Genomic DNA, 14,800 nt, shown 5'->3' with positions numbered 1-14,800 from the left:
AATATTCCATTGAATATACACACTTTGTATGAACATAGGTTTTCAGTTCTCTTGAGTGTATACCTAGAAGAGGAATTGCTGGATAATATGGGAATTCGAAATTTGACTTTTTGTGGACCCACAAGGCTGTTTTCTGTAGGGCTGTACCATTTGACATTCCTCCCTGCATTGGACAAGGGTTCCAGTTTCTCCCCATCCTCTCCAACACTTGTCATTATAGCCATCTTAGTAGGTGTGGAAGGACTAGTGGTTTTTCATAAGGTACATAAGCATAGAGTATTGCTACAAACTTGGTGGGGGAATTAATGAGTGTAATTTTATATGTTCCAGGAGGATGGACTGAGGCAAGTTCTGGAAGAGATGAAAGCTTTATACGAGCAAAACCTACCTGATGTGTAAGTTGGTAAGTTGATCTTTTAAAACAGTTTAAGAAATATGATACTGATGTCAGATCATCTTAACATTAGTTTTTAGATATGGTTTTTTTTTTTTTTTTAATTCTCTGTGAGCCTGATCATACCCTAGCTATACAGAAGCAGAAGGATTTGTGTTAATGGTTGTTATGTCTCTGGGGACCTAATAGTGCTGGCACATGGTAGCTGTTCAGTAAATGCTTCTTGTCTGACTGGTGTGACTTGAAAGGAGTTAGGGTGGATGTAAAAGAGATGACCCAGGAGCAAGTAACAGACCTGACGAGTGAAGTGTGTTGCTTCCGCTACTTGTTTTCATCAGGTGAGGCCTTAGTGGGTTTAAAGGGAGAACAGGCAGTTTGCAAATTTAGCAGGAGCAGCAGTGACTTCCGAAAGCTCGAGTGAAGTTGGCTGGGAACTCGTGCTGCGGAACACTACAGCTTGGTAGGCTACAGGGTTCTGGAGTTGCACACTGTTAGATCCAAGCATGGTAGTTGGCACAGAGTAGAATTTGAGCTGAATGACAGACTTCAGAGGACCTGCGATTGGGTGAAGAAGACTACTGACTGCTGGAGGAAAATTGAGTTATTGAGAGCTCTCCTGCAAAGAAGTCTGTCTGCAACTTGAGATTTCGTCCCTGGCCTTGTTAGGTAGTGTTTTCATCAGTTAGTTGGGCATAGAAATCAGTAGCGAGTTGTTAGGGTGTGTGGAGTACACAGAACAGTAGGAACACTTTGCAGTGACTGTGTTTAAGGATAGATACTGGTGAACGAGGAACTTATCTGCAAGAGGTCTGCAGTAAATGTAAGGGAAATGGAAAGTCCTGCACTCAGGTTCCCAAGTCCTTCATTTGTTCATGCAACAGATATGCACTCAGCAGTTATGAGCTGATAAAGGGCTCTGGTGTTTCAATTGTAAACAGCAGAATCAAGAGGTTTGCCCCCGTGGCCCTCAAAACAGTGTCATGCAGAAGGCAGAGGTTAAATGCAGGTAACGCGGGTCCGAGTACCTGCCGTGAAGGAAAATACCACACTGGGAGAGAGAGTCATGCACTGAAAACATTGGTAGATTGAGAAATCCTGGAAATTCTCTCCGAGGAAGAGACTCTTCAGCTGGAGCTTGAAGAAGTGGGTTTTAGCGATGAAATAACTGTGGGCAGAGAGCATTCTTTGGAGGGAACAGCATGTGCAAAGGCCTTGAGTCTTGAAAGAGGGTGGGATGCCCAGGGACCTGGTCATTCCCAAAGGCCAGTGTGGCTGGAATTTAGTGAGCAGGCCGAGGGCAACACCAGGGGAGATTTCTGAGCATGTGGGGCTGGTGGTGGCATGTTTGTGTTCTGAGGACCCCCTGCCCCGTGTGGATAGTGGATGGTGGTACTGAGAGGAAGCATGGTGGTCATGGAGGTGACAGGAGGGGTGAGCCAGACTAGAGGAAAGGAGAGCAGGTTACACACCTGTTTAGGAGGTGACTGAATATGCTTTGGTCCAGTAAGGGACTGATTTTCCTGTATTCATACCGTAGGGAAATACAGGATCCAAATTCTGTGCCCTAGCCTCCTAGTTTGGTTCTGGGCAGGACAGTAACTATTACCAGTTTCTGGTTAAAATTCTTGGCCAGAAGAAATCTATTCTTATATAATTGTTCATGTGGAAATGTGACTTTTTAAGGAAGTTCTTGTATTACTCATCAAGAACTTTGATGTTAAGTTGGGTGTATTTTATTTGTGCTATTTCATTATAATCAAGACCACATTGTAAGCAGTGTGGAGAATAAATCTAATGTTTGTGGAGTGGCAGAAGTGTCTAGAACAGATCTAGAAGACATGGTACATCTATGTACATGGTCCATGTACGTCTCTACATGGTACAGATCTAGAAGACACGGGACATACATCTTGCCTCTATTTTCAGGGCCTAGAGCAGGTACATACATTCTGTATTTATCTCTTTCCTTTTAAAACTCCACAGTAGACACTTAGTAATTCTGTACATCTGCTTTTGTTTTGTTTTCCCTTTTTTTTTTCAGTTGTGGTAAAGGTACACACCAGGTAGCTCAGTGGTGAAGAATCTGACTGCCAGTGCAAGAGGTGCATTCCCTGGATCGGGAAGATCCCCTGGAGGAGAAACTGGCAACCCACCCAGTTCTCTTGCCTGGAAAATTCAATGGACAGAGGAGCCTGGCAGGCTACAGGCCATGGGGTCAGAAAGAGTTGGACATGACTTAGTGACAGAGCACACATACCACTGAGTGTATTCAAAACACTCATAGTGTCATACAGCTATCACCACCACCACCTTCTTCAGAACTCTTCATTGTACAAAACTGAAACACCACACCCAGGAAACAATTGTAGATCTGATTGGAAAGGGTGATGCTTGTCTGCTATCTAAGGAGACATATATTTTATAGGGGAAAACCAAAATGTTCTCCCTCTCTGCGTCAAGGACCCTAAAGTACAAACATGCACACGGTTGAAGATCAAGAACCATTTCTTGGACGAGTGGAGGAGCATTTGACTTTAGAGTCCTTTGCTCACTTTATGGGAATGAGGATTTGAAAGTATTGATACCATAGAAAGAGGACTTGTAGGATGAGAACATGATGTGAGGCCATAATCTTATGCACCGTGATATTTGATCTCTTATTCCAGCATGAAACAGGGATACTAAAAAGTGAGGCAAAAGTTTGTCTTTTGGAGACAATGGAAATTAAATCAGTGTGGAAAATGCAATGCGTCATGTGGCTAAACAAAACAATGGAGTGTGATCCTAAGCAAATTAGTTAGGTAATAACAATCTACAGATCTCTAAATAGCATTATGGCTAAATAAAGCAATTCAAAAGCATAAGATAAATCTATACAGTCACATGGTATGATCCTTTGGTGTATTTGGTGAAAAATATAATCTGCATACAGAGATTTTTTCCTTTTTTTTTCTTTTTCGCTCAGTCCTGTCTGACTCTTTGCCATCCCATGGACTATACAGTCCAGGGAATTCTGCAGTCCAGAATACTGGAGTGGGTAGCCTTTCCCTTTTCCAGAGGATTTTCCCAACCCAGGGCTGGAACCTGGGTTTGATACATACACAGATAGTGCAATAATATTTATGAAAAAGATACACTTGCATATATCTGGACCTGCTTGCAAATGCAAAGAAAAGTTTGTAAAGATCAACTCCCACTTTTTAACAGTTCCATTAAGAAGAGGAACGTGATAGAAGGAAGTTTTAGGACTGCACTTTGGGTTCTTCTATTGCCACTTTTATTTTATGCATTTACTTCGAAATTTTTACAAGAAGAATGTTATGTCTGTAAAGAATAACTAAATGATACGTACCAGTTCACCAGACGCTTACCTGAGAACCATGCTTCTGGATGATCCCCTCAAAGGTAAAATCTGCCACTTAGAACACAGGGGAAATCTGTGCCTTTTGTGTGAGTGTGTGTGTCTGTGAACAAGCCAGATTCTCCCAGGCACTTCTGAGTCACGTAAGCACTCATTTCATTCACTTTTAAGAAGTGCTTCTTGTATTAACTAAATCCTGAGAAGATGGGTGCCAGGGACAAATTTGGGGCTAGTGAAAGCATGGCATGTAGTCCCATCACTTTATGGCAAATATATGGGAAAACAATGGAAACGAGAGACTTTATTTTCTTGGGCTCCAAAATCACTGCAGATGGTGACTGCAGCCATGAAATTAAAAGATGCTTGCTCCTTGGAAGAAAATCTATGATCAACCTAGAGAGCATATTAAAAAGCAGAGACATTACTTTGCCGACAAAGGTTCTTCTAGTCAAAGCTATGGTTTTTCCAGTGGTCATGTATGGATGTGAAAGTTGGACTATAAAGAAAACGGAGAGCCAAGGAATTGATGCTTTTGAACTGCGGTGTTGGAGAAGACTCTTGAGAGTCCCTTGGACTGCAAGGAGATCCAACCAGTCCATCCTAAAGGAAATCAGTCCTGAATATCCGTTGGGAGGACTGATGCTGAAGTGGAAACTCCCAATACCTTGGCCACCTGGTGTGAAGAACTGACTCATTGGAAAAGACCCTGATGCTGGGAAAGATTGAAGGTGGGAGGAGAAGGGGCAACAGAGGATGAGATGGTTGGAAGGCATCACTGACTTGATGAACATGAGTTTGAGCAAGCTCAGGGAGTTGGTGAAGGACAGGGAGGCCTGGCATGTTGCAGTCCCTGGGGTCTCAAAGAGTTGGACGTGACTGAGCAACTGACCTGAACTGAACTGAGGCTACCACGTGATTGCCAAGGACGCTCTAGCATTCAGGTGTGAGCAGCCTAGCTTCAAACAGACTTGCTTGGAACTTCTCCAGAAAACCGTTGGGTGGGTGGAAAGGGGTGCTGTGTCCAACAGCTCTTTTCTGATCCGTGCTGTTTGAGAATCTGGTCTTTATTCCTGGAAATGAGCCTTAATCCCTTAAGGCTGCACCAGAGGCAGAGCAGGAGACTGGGCAAGAGCCTGTGTCCAGTCCCAGGGGACCAGGTTGGAGTCGGGGCCTGACTTGGAGAGAGAGATCTGTCTGCCCACAGGGCCTGGCCTAGATCTTGAGCCGCCCTCAGCTTCAGGTCAAGACCAGGAACCGAGCATGGCTGGGCGGCGGGGCAGAGCGCAGAGCCCCCTCCCGTGTTGCGGCCGAGGCTCCACTGCCTCCACCGGTATCGTGGTCTGAGAACCAACTGGCCCAGCGGCCCTGCTGCCACACCGACTGCCTGGAGCCACTGCTGTCTTGGGCCTTCAGCCAGTTGGTCTGGAAGGCGGGCTCACACTCCTGGATCTTCCTGCTGCTGTCCATGGTGTTAATGACTGTTCTCTGCACTGACCTAATTTACCGGCCCCAGGATGAAGAATTTTGGGCATTACTTTACTAGCATGTGAGATGAGTGCAATTGTGCAGTAGTTTGAGCATTCTTTGGCATTGCCTTTCTTTGGGATTGGAAAGAAAACTGACCTTTTCCAGTCCTGTGGCCACTGCTGAGTTTTCCAAATTTGCTGGCATATTGAGTGCAGCACTTTCACAGCATCATCTTTGAGGATTTGAAAGAGCTCCACTGGAATTCCATCAGCTCCACTAGCTTTGTTCGTACTGATGCTTTCTAAGGCCCACTTGACTTCACATTCCAGGATGTCTGGCTCTAGGTGAGTGATCACACCATCGTGATTATCTTGGTCATGAACATCTTTTTTGTACAGTTCTTCTGTGTATTCTTGCCACCTCTTCTTAATAGCTTCTGCTTCTGTTCAGTCCATACCATTTCTGTCCTTTATCGAGCCCATCTTTGCATGAAATGTTCCCTTGATATCTCTAATTTTCTTGAAGAGATCTCTAGTCTTTCCCATTCTGTTGTTTGCCTCTATTTCTTTGCATTGATCGCTGAGGAAGGCTTTCTTATCTCTTCTTGTTATTCTTTGGAACTCTGCATTCAGATGCTTATGTTTCCGTTTCTCCTTTGCTTTTCACTTCTCTTCTTTTCACAGCTATTTGTAAGGCCTCCCCAGACAGCCATTTTGCTTTTTTGCATTTCTTTTCCATGGGGATGGTCTTAATCCCTCTCTCCTGTACAATGTCACGTACCTCCGTCCATAGTTCATCAGGCACTCTATCTATCAGATCTAGGCCCTTAAATATATTTCTCACTTCTGCTGTATAATCATAAGGGATTTGATATAGGTCATACCTGAATGGTCTAGTGGTTTTCCCTACTTTCTTCAATTTAAGTCTGAATTTGGCAATAAGGAGTTCATGATCTGAGCCACATTGGCCACCTCATGTGAATAGTTGACTCATTGGAAAAGACTCTGATGCTGGAAGGGATTGGGGGCAGGAGGAGAAGGGGACAACAGAGGATGAGATGGCTGGATGGTATCACCGACTTGATGGATGTGAGTCTGAACTCCGGGAGTTGGTGATGGACAGGGAGGCCTGGCATGCTGCGATTCATGGGGTCGCAAAGAGTCGGACACGACTGAGCGACTGAACTGAACTGAACTGATGTTAATCCCAAGCTCCTAATTATCCCTCCCCAACCACATTTCCCCTTTGGTAACCCTGAATTTGTTTTTGAAATCTGTGGGTCTGTTTCTATTTTGTAGATAGGTTCATTTGTATCATTTTTTTAGATGAGATTCTATATATGGATGATATCAATAATGGTATTTGTCTTTCTCTGACTTAGTATGACAATCTCTAGGTCCATCATGTTGCTGCATATGGCATTATTTGCTCATTATTGTGGCTGAGCATTGGAGAAGGAAATGGCAACCCACTCCAGTGTTCTTGCCTGGAGAATCCCAGGGACGGAGAGCCTGGTGTGCTGCCATCTATGAGGTCGCACAGAGTTGGATACGACTGAAGCAACGTAGCAGCAGGAGCAGCAGTGGCTGAATAATATTCCATTGTATACATGTTCTCATCTTTATTCATTCCTCTGTTGATAGACATTTAGGTTGTTTCCATGTCTTGGCTGTTGTAAATGGTGCTCCAGAGAATAGGTACAGGTATGCGTATGGCTGAGTCCCTTAGCTGCGCACCTGAAACTATCACAACATTGCTAATAGGCTATTCTACAATATAAAACAGGTTAAAAAACGAAAATCGATTACAAAGGGAAAAAAAAAATAGGCTGCTTGCAGAGTAGATCTTCTTTCCCACTTAGTGTGGCATGATGCAGTAACACCCCTTCCCTACATGCTCAGTGAAAACTCCTGGACAAAATCGGCCTAAATATTTTGTTTTCAATGCTGGGAAGAAGAGCTGAGTAAAGAAAACAATGTAATGAGATTTGAATTTTTTTCATGTAATGAGATAGGTAAAATATAGCTAAAAATAATATGTCTAAGCTCTAGGTCAGTAATTAAATCATTGTGATTATCTGGGTCGTGAAGATTTTTTTTGTACAGTTCTTCTGTGTATTCTTGCCACCTCTTCTTAATAGCTTCTGCTTCTGTTATGTCCATACCATTTCTGTCCTTTATCGAGCCCATCTTTGCATGAAATGTTCCCTTGGTAACTCTAATTTTCTTGAAGAGATCTCTCGTCTTTCCCATTCTGTTGTTTGCCTCTATTTCTTTGCATTGATCGCTGAGGAAGGCTTTCTTATCTCTTCTTGCTATTCTTTGGAACTCTGCATTCAGATGGTTTTATGTTTCCTTTTCTCCTTTGCTTTTCACTTCTCTTCTTTTCACAGCTATTTGTAAGGCCTCCCCAGACAGCCATTTTGCTTTTTTGCATTTCTTTTCCATGGGGATGGTCTTGATCCCTGTCTCCTGTACGGTGTCACAAACCTCATTCCATAGTTCATCAGGCACTCTTATCTATCAGATCTAGTCCCCTTAAATCTATTTCTCACTTCCACTGTATAATCATAAGGGATTTGATTTAGGTCATACCTGAATGGTCTAGTGATTTTCCCTACTTTCTTCAATTTAAGTCTGAATTTGGTAATAAGGAGTTCATGATCTGAGCCACAGTCAGCTCCTGGTCTTGTTTTTGTTGACTATATGGAGCTTCTCCATCTTTGGCTGCAAAGAAATAATCAATCTGATTTCGGTGTTGACCATCTGGTGATGTCCATGTGTAGAGTCTTCTCTTGTGTTGTTGGAAGAGGGTGTTTGCTATGACCAGTGCATTTTCTTGGCAAAACTCTATTAGTCTTTGCCCTGCTTCATTCTGTATTCGAAGGCCAAATTTGCCTGTTACTCCAGGTGTTTCTTGACTTCCTACTTTTGCATTCCAGTCCCCTATAATGAAAAGGACATCTTTTTTGGGTGTTAGTTCTAAAAGGTCTTATAGGTCTTTATAGAACCATTCAGCTTCAGCTTCTTCAGCATTACTGGTTGGGGCATAGACTTGTATTACTGTGATATTGAATGGTTTGCCTTGGAAATGAACAGAGATCATTCTGTCGTTTTTGAGATTGCATCCAAGTACTGCATTATGGACTCTTTTGTTGACCATGATGGCTACTCCATTTCTTCTGAGGGATTCCTGCCCGCAGTAGTAGATATAATGGTCATGTGAGTTAAATTCACCGATTCCAGTCCATTGTAGTTTGCTGATTCCTAGAATGTAGCTGAATTCCTAGAATTCACTCTTGCCATCTCTTGTTTAACCACTTCCAATTTGCCTTGATTCATGGACCTGACATTCCAGGTTCCTATGCAATATTGTTCTTTGTAGCACTGGACCTTGCTTCTATCACCAGTCACATCCACAGCTGGATATTGTTTTTGCTTTGGCTCCATCCCTTCATTCTTTCTGGAGTTATCTCTCCACTGATCTCCAGTAGCATATTGGGCACCTACTGACCTGGGGAGTTCCTCTTCCAGTATCCTATCATTTTGCCTTTTCATACTGTTCATGGAGTTCTCAAGGCAAGAATACTGAAGTGGTTTGCCATTCCCTTCTCCAGTGGACCACATTCTGTCAGATCTCTCCACCATGACCCGCCTTGGGTTGCCCCACGGGCATGGCTTAGTTTCATTGAATTAGACAAGGCTGTGGTCCTAGTGTGATTAGATTGACTAGTTTCCTGTGAGTATGGTTTCAGTGTGTCTGCCCTCTGATGCCCTTTTGCAACACCTACTGTCTTACTTGGGTTTCTCTTACCTTGGGCATGGGGTATCTCTTCACAAGTGTTCCAGCAAAGTGCAGCCGCTGCTCCTTACCTTGGAGAGGGGTGTCTCCTCACCGCTGCCCTTCCTGACCTTCAGCGTGGGATAGCTCCTCTAGGCCCTCCTGCACGTGCAGCCACCACTCCTTGGACGTGGGGTTGGTCCTCCTGGCTGCCACCCCTGGCCTTGGGCGTGGGGTTGCTTCTCCCGGCAGCCACCCCTGGCCTCAGGTGTGGGGTAGCTCCTCCTGGCTGCCACCTCTGGCCTCGGGTATGGGGCATAGGGTAGCTCCTCTGGGCTGCCGCCCCTGACTCGGGCGTGGGGGCGTGGGGTAGCTCCTCTCGGCCACCGCCCCTGACCTCGGACATGGGGTAGCTCCTCTTGGCTGCCGACCCTGACCTCGGATTTGGGTAGCTCTTCTCGGCGGTTCCTGTGCTGTCACAGCCTGGCACTCTCGGCCGCTGCCCCTGACCTCGGATGTGGGGTAACTCCTCTTGGCTGCCGCCCTTTGGGCATGGGGTCCTCCCGGCTTCTGCCCCTGACCTCGGACGTGGGGTAGCTCCTCTTGGCTGCGCTTAAGTGGGCCAGTCGCAGCCGCCCGTGCTTAACTGCGCCGGTCGCAGCTCCCCACGACCCAGATAATCACGATGATGTGATCACTGACCTAGAGTCAGACATCCTGGAATTTGAAGTCAAGTGGGCCTTAGAAAGCATCACTACGAACAAAGCTAGTGGAGGTGATAGAATTCAAGTTGAGCTCTTTCAGATCCTGAAAGATGATGCTGTGAAAGTGCTGCACTCAATATGCCAGCAAATTTGGAAAACTCAGCAGTGGCCACAGGACTGGAAAAGGTCCGTTTTCATTCCAATCCCGAAGAAAGGCAATGCCAAAAAATGCTCAAACTACCGCACAATTGCACTCATTTCACACGCTAGTAAAGTAATGCTCAAAATTCTCCAAGTCAGGCTTCAGCAATACGTGAACTGTGAACTTCCAGATGTTCAAGCTGGTTTTAGAAAAGGCAGAGGAACCAGAGATCAAATTGCCAACATACGCTGGATCATCGAAAAAGCAAGAGAGTTCCAGAAAAACATCTATTTCTGCTTTATTGACTATGCCAAAGCCTTTGACTGTGTGGATCACAATAAACTGTGGAAAATTCTGAAAGAGATGGGAATACCAGACCACCTGACCTGCCTCTTGAGAAATCTATATGCAGGTCAGGAAGCAACAGTTAGAACTGGACTTGGAAAAACAGACTGGTTCCAAATAGGAAAAGGAGTATATCAAGGCTGTAAATTGTCACCCTGCTTATTTAAGTTATATGCAGAGTACATCATGAGAAACGCTGGGCTGGAAGAAGCACAAGCTGGAATCAAGATTGCCAGGAGAAATATCAATCACCACAGATATGCAGATGACACCACCCTTATGACAGAAAGTGAAGAGGAACTAAAAAGCCTCTTGATGAAAGTGAAAGAGGAGAGTGAAAAAGTTGGCTTAAAGCTCAACATTCAGAAAAGGAAGATCATGGCATCTGGTCCCATCACTTCATGGGAAATAGATGCAGAAACAGTGGAAACAGTGTCAGACTTTATTTTGGGGGGCTCCGGAATCACTGCAGATGGTGACTGCAGCCATGAAATTAAAAGACGCTTACTCCTTGGAAGGAAAGTTATGACCAACCTAGATAGCATGTTCAAAAGCAGAGACATTACTTTGCCAACAAAGGTCCATATAGTCAAGGCTATGGTTTTTCCAGCGTTCATGTATGGATGTGACACTTGGACTGTGAAGAAAGCTGAGCACTGAAGAATTGATGCTTTTGAACTGTGGTGTTGGAGAAGAGTCTTGAGAGTCCCTTGGAGTGCAAGGAGATCCAACCAGTCCATTCTGAAGCAGATCAGCCCTGGGGTTTCTTTGGAAGGAATGATGCTAAAGCTGAAACTCCAGTACTTTGGCCACCTCATGCGAAGAGTTGACTCATTGGAAAAGACTCTGATGCTGCGAGGGATTGGGGGCAGGAGGAGAAGGGGACAACAGAGGATGAGATGGCTGGATGGCATCACTGACTCGATGGACGTGAGTCTGAGTGAACTCCGGGAGTTGGTGATGAACAGGGAGGCCTGGCGTGCTGTGATTCATGGGGTCGCAAAGAGTTAGACACGACTGAGTGACTGAACTGAACTGAAAGCATAAAACTTGAGGAATACAACTCTCTTTATTAATCTAACTTTTAATTAGACTAATCTTCCTCCTTTGGTTTCAAATTGTCCTGATCCTCTTTGCAGATGTTAACTCTCTACGCCGTTCATCTGTAGACAGTTTTAACTTTTAAAAGCAGCTGGACGAAATAAATATGGATCTGTGGAGAACACGTTATATACATAATAAATATGTCATGTCAAGCTTTCCTACCATTTACCAACTTGTTAATTGTTCTTTTATTTTTTTTAATTAAAATTTTATTTTTAAACTTTACAAAATTGTATTAGTTTTGCCAAATATCAAAATGAATCCACCACAGGTATACATGTGTTCCCCATTGAACCCTCCTCCCTCCCCATACCATCCCTCTGGGTCGTCCCAGTGCACTAGCCCCAAGCATCCAGTATTGTGCATTGAACCTGGACTGGCAACTCGTTTCTTACATGATATTTTACATGTTTCAATGCCATTCTCCCAAATCCTCCCACCCTCTCCCTCTCCCACAGAGTCCATAAGACTGTTCTATACATCAGTGTCTCTTTTGCTGTCTCGTACACAGGGTTATTGGTACCATCGTTCTAAATTCCATATATATGCGTTAGTATACTGTATTGGTGTTTTTCTTTCTGGCTTACTTCACTCTGTATAATAGGCTCCAGTTTCATCCACCTCATTAGAACTGATTCAAATGCATTCTTTTTAATGGCTGAGTAATACTCCATTGTGTATATGTACCATAGCTTTCTAATCCATTCATCTGCTGATGGACATCTAGGTTGCTTCCATGTCCTGGCTATTATAAACAGTGCTGCGATGAACACTGGGGTACACACGTCTCTTTCCCTTCTGGTTTCCTCAGTGTGTATTCCCAGCAGTGGGATTGTTGGATCATAAGGCAGTTCTATTTCCAGTTTTTTAAGGAATCTCCACACTGTTCTCCATAGTGGCTGTACTAGTTTGCATTCCCACCAGCAGTGTAAGAGGGTTCCCTTTTCTCCACACCGTCTCCAGCATTTATTACTTGTAGACTTTTGGATTGCAGCCATTCTGACTGGTGTGAAATGGAACCTCATAGTGGTTTTGATTTGCATTTCTCTGATAATGAGTGATGTTGAGCATCTTTTCGTGTGTTTGTTAGCCATCTGTATGTCTTCTTTGGCGAAATGTCTATTCAGTTCTTTGGCCCATTTTTTGATTGGGTCTTTTATTTTTCTGGAGTTGAGCTGTAGGAGTTGCTTGTATATTTTTGAGATTAGTTGTTTGTCAGTTGCTTCATTTGCTCTTATTTTCTCCCATTCTGAAGGCTGTCTTTTCACCTTGCTAATAGTTTCCTTTGATGTGCAGAAGCTTTTAAGTTTAATTAGGTCCCATTTGTTTATTTTTGCTTTTATTTCCAATATTCTGGGAGGTGGGTCATAGAGGATCCTGCTGTGATGTATGTCAGAGAGTGTTTTGCCTATGTTCTCCTCTAGGAGTTTTATACTTTCTGGTCTTACATTTAGATCTTTAATCCATTTTGAGTTTATTTTTGTGTATGGTGTTAGAAAGTGTTCTAGTTTCATTCTTTTACAAGTGGTTGACCAGATTTCCCAGCACCACTTGTTAAAGAGATTGTCTTTAATCCATTGTATATTCTTGCCTCCTTTGTCAAAGATAAGGTGTCCGTATGTGCGTGAATTTATCTCTGGGCTTTCTATTTTGTTCCATTGATCTATATTTCTGTCTTTGTGCCAGTACCATACTGTCTTGATAACTGTGGCTTTGTAGTAGAGCCTGAAGTCAGGTAGGTTGATTCCTCCGGTTCCATTCTTCTTTCTCAAGATCGCTTTGGCTATTCGAGGTTTTTTGTATTTCCATACAAATTGTGAAATTATTTGTTCTAGCTCTGTGAAGAATACTGTTGGTAGCTTGATAGGGATTGCATTGAATCTATAAATTGCTTTGGGTAGTATACTCATTTTCACTATATTGATTCTTCCAATCCATGAACATGGTATATTTCTCCATCTATTAGTGTCCTCTTTGATTTCTTTCACCAGTGTTTTATAGTTTTCTATATATAGGTCTTTAGTTTCCTTAGGTAGATATATTCCTAAGTATTTTATTCTTTCGGTTGCTTGGTGAATGGCACAATTGGCACCAGAACACTGAAAAAACAAGGAGATGACATTGCTGCGTCTGGAACTTCAGGCTTCTCATCCTTTATAACTCCTCTGAAGGTTATTAACAAGATTATTCTTTTAATCGCCGGCCATGCTTTGCCACTCTGCATCTTTACTGTAGGTTTATGGATGTTCATAATTTCCTTGCTTAACAACTGTCATAGGAAGCAAATTCTGTTCACCTCAAATATCCTGTTCACTCCCCATCAGTCAGGGCCCAGGCCATGTCCCAGCCCCTCCCAGAGCTGTCCTTCTCTCCCGACCACACTAGCTCACATTTATGCAACTTCTCCTAAATTCCTGCAACTCTCTCTTTGGTATCACTGAAAATTCAAAACTTAGCACTTGACATTGTCATTTATATATACATATTAAAAATAAACATATATAAAATACAGTAGGTAAGTGATATGTAAAATATATATAACGTAAGTAGAATACCATGCAATAAAGAATTCCATTGAATTGATTCCAGGTGACTTGGTGTATTTTTTCTTGTCCTCTACTTGTATGATATTCATCTGAAATTCAATTAGTATTATTAGAACTACAAGAAATAGATGAATAGGATCTTATCTCCTGGAGTTCCCTGTCAGTACTTTAATCCATGTTCCCTTGTCTCTTGCTCCCTTGAGCTCTCCTTTCTCTTTTGTCTCCAAATTTTTATTCTTTTATAGGTTTGTCTACAATATTTTCACTTTAACTTTTTTTCTGAACTATGTTTCATTACTTCCATTCCTTACTTGTATAATGTTTCTCAGAAGCACAAGTACACACCCACAAGTGCCCACATCAGCTCTGTGTTTAGGTGCTGTTTGACTGGGCTGTCTCTGTATTTGACTCACATTTTCATATTCCACAATGTTACCACATGCCAGGAAAGGCAACTATTTTCCTGTCTGCTTCTCATTTTGACCCACATCACACAAAAATGTAGCAAAAGGAAGGGTCGCAGCAGACCATCTGAATGCTTTAAGATGCTGGCCTTTCCTAGAACCACCTAAAACCACCTTGAACAAATTTGCTGTCAAAATAACTATACTACCCAAAGCAATCTGCAGATTGAATGCCTCACCTTTCCAATGGTGTTTTTCACAGAACTAGAACAAAAAATTTTACAGTGTGAATGGGAAAAAAAGACCCCAAATAGCCAAGCAATCTTGAGAAAGAAAAGCAAGAGCTGACAGAATCAGGTTCCCTGACCTCAGACTACCAGTCAGTTCAGTTCAGTCACTCAGTCATGTCCGACTCTTTGCGACCCCATGAATCACAGCACGCCAGGCCTCCCTGGCCATCACCAACTCCCGGAGTTTACCCAAACTCATGTCCGTCGAGTCGGTGATGCCATCCAGCCATCTCATCCTCTGTCGACCCCACATGGCATGGCTT

At 43.3% G+C, this 14,800-nt stretch overlaps 1 long non-coding RNA gene across 1 annotated transcript in view; it reads left to right on the top strand.

The window, feature by feature from the left end:
* The window catches only part of LOC139186647 (uncharacterized), a 54,376-nt gene that overhangs the window by 4,357 nt on the left and 35,219 nt on the right, over positions 1-14,800 (top strand). Inside the window, exon 2 of the long non-coding RNA XR_011570309.1 lies at positions 331-403. This is a non-coding gene — a long non-coding RNA (uncharacterized lncRNA). The remainder of the gene's footprint in view (positions 1-330; positions 404-14,800) is intronic.

This window comes from Bos indicus, chromosome 13, assembly GCF_029378745.1.
Source record: "Bos indicus isolate NIAB-ARS_2022 breed Sahiwal x Tharparkar chromosome 13, NIAB-ARS_B.indTharparkar_mat_pri_1.0, whole genome shotgun sequence".
In the NCBI taxonomy this organism is placed as follows: Eukaryota; Metazoa; Chordata; class Mammalia; order Artiodactyla; family Bovidae; genus Bos; species Bos indicus.
Note: the sequence above shows the minus strand (reverse complement) of the source record. Positions and strands in the feature narration are given on the sequence as shown.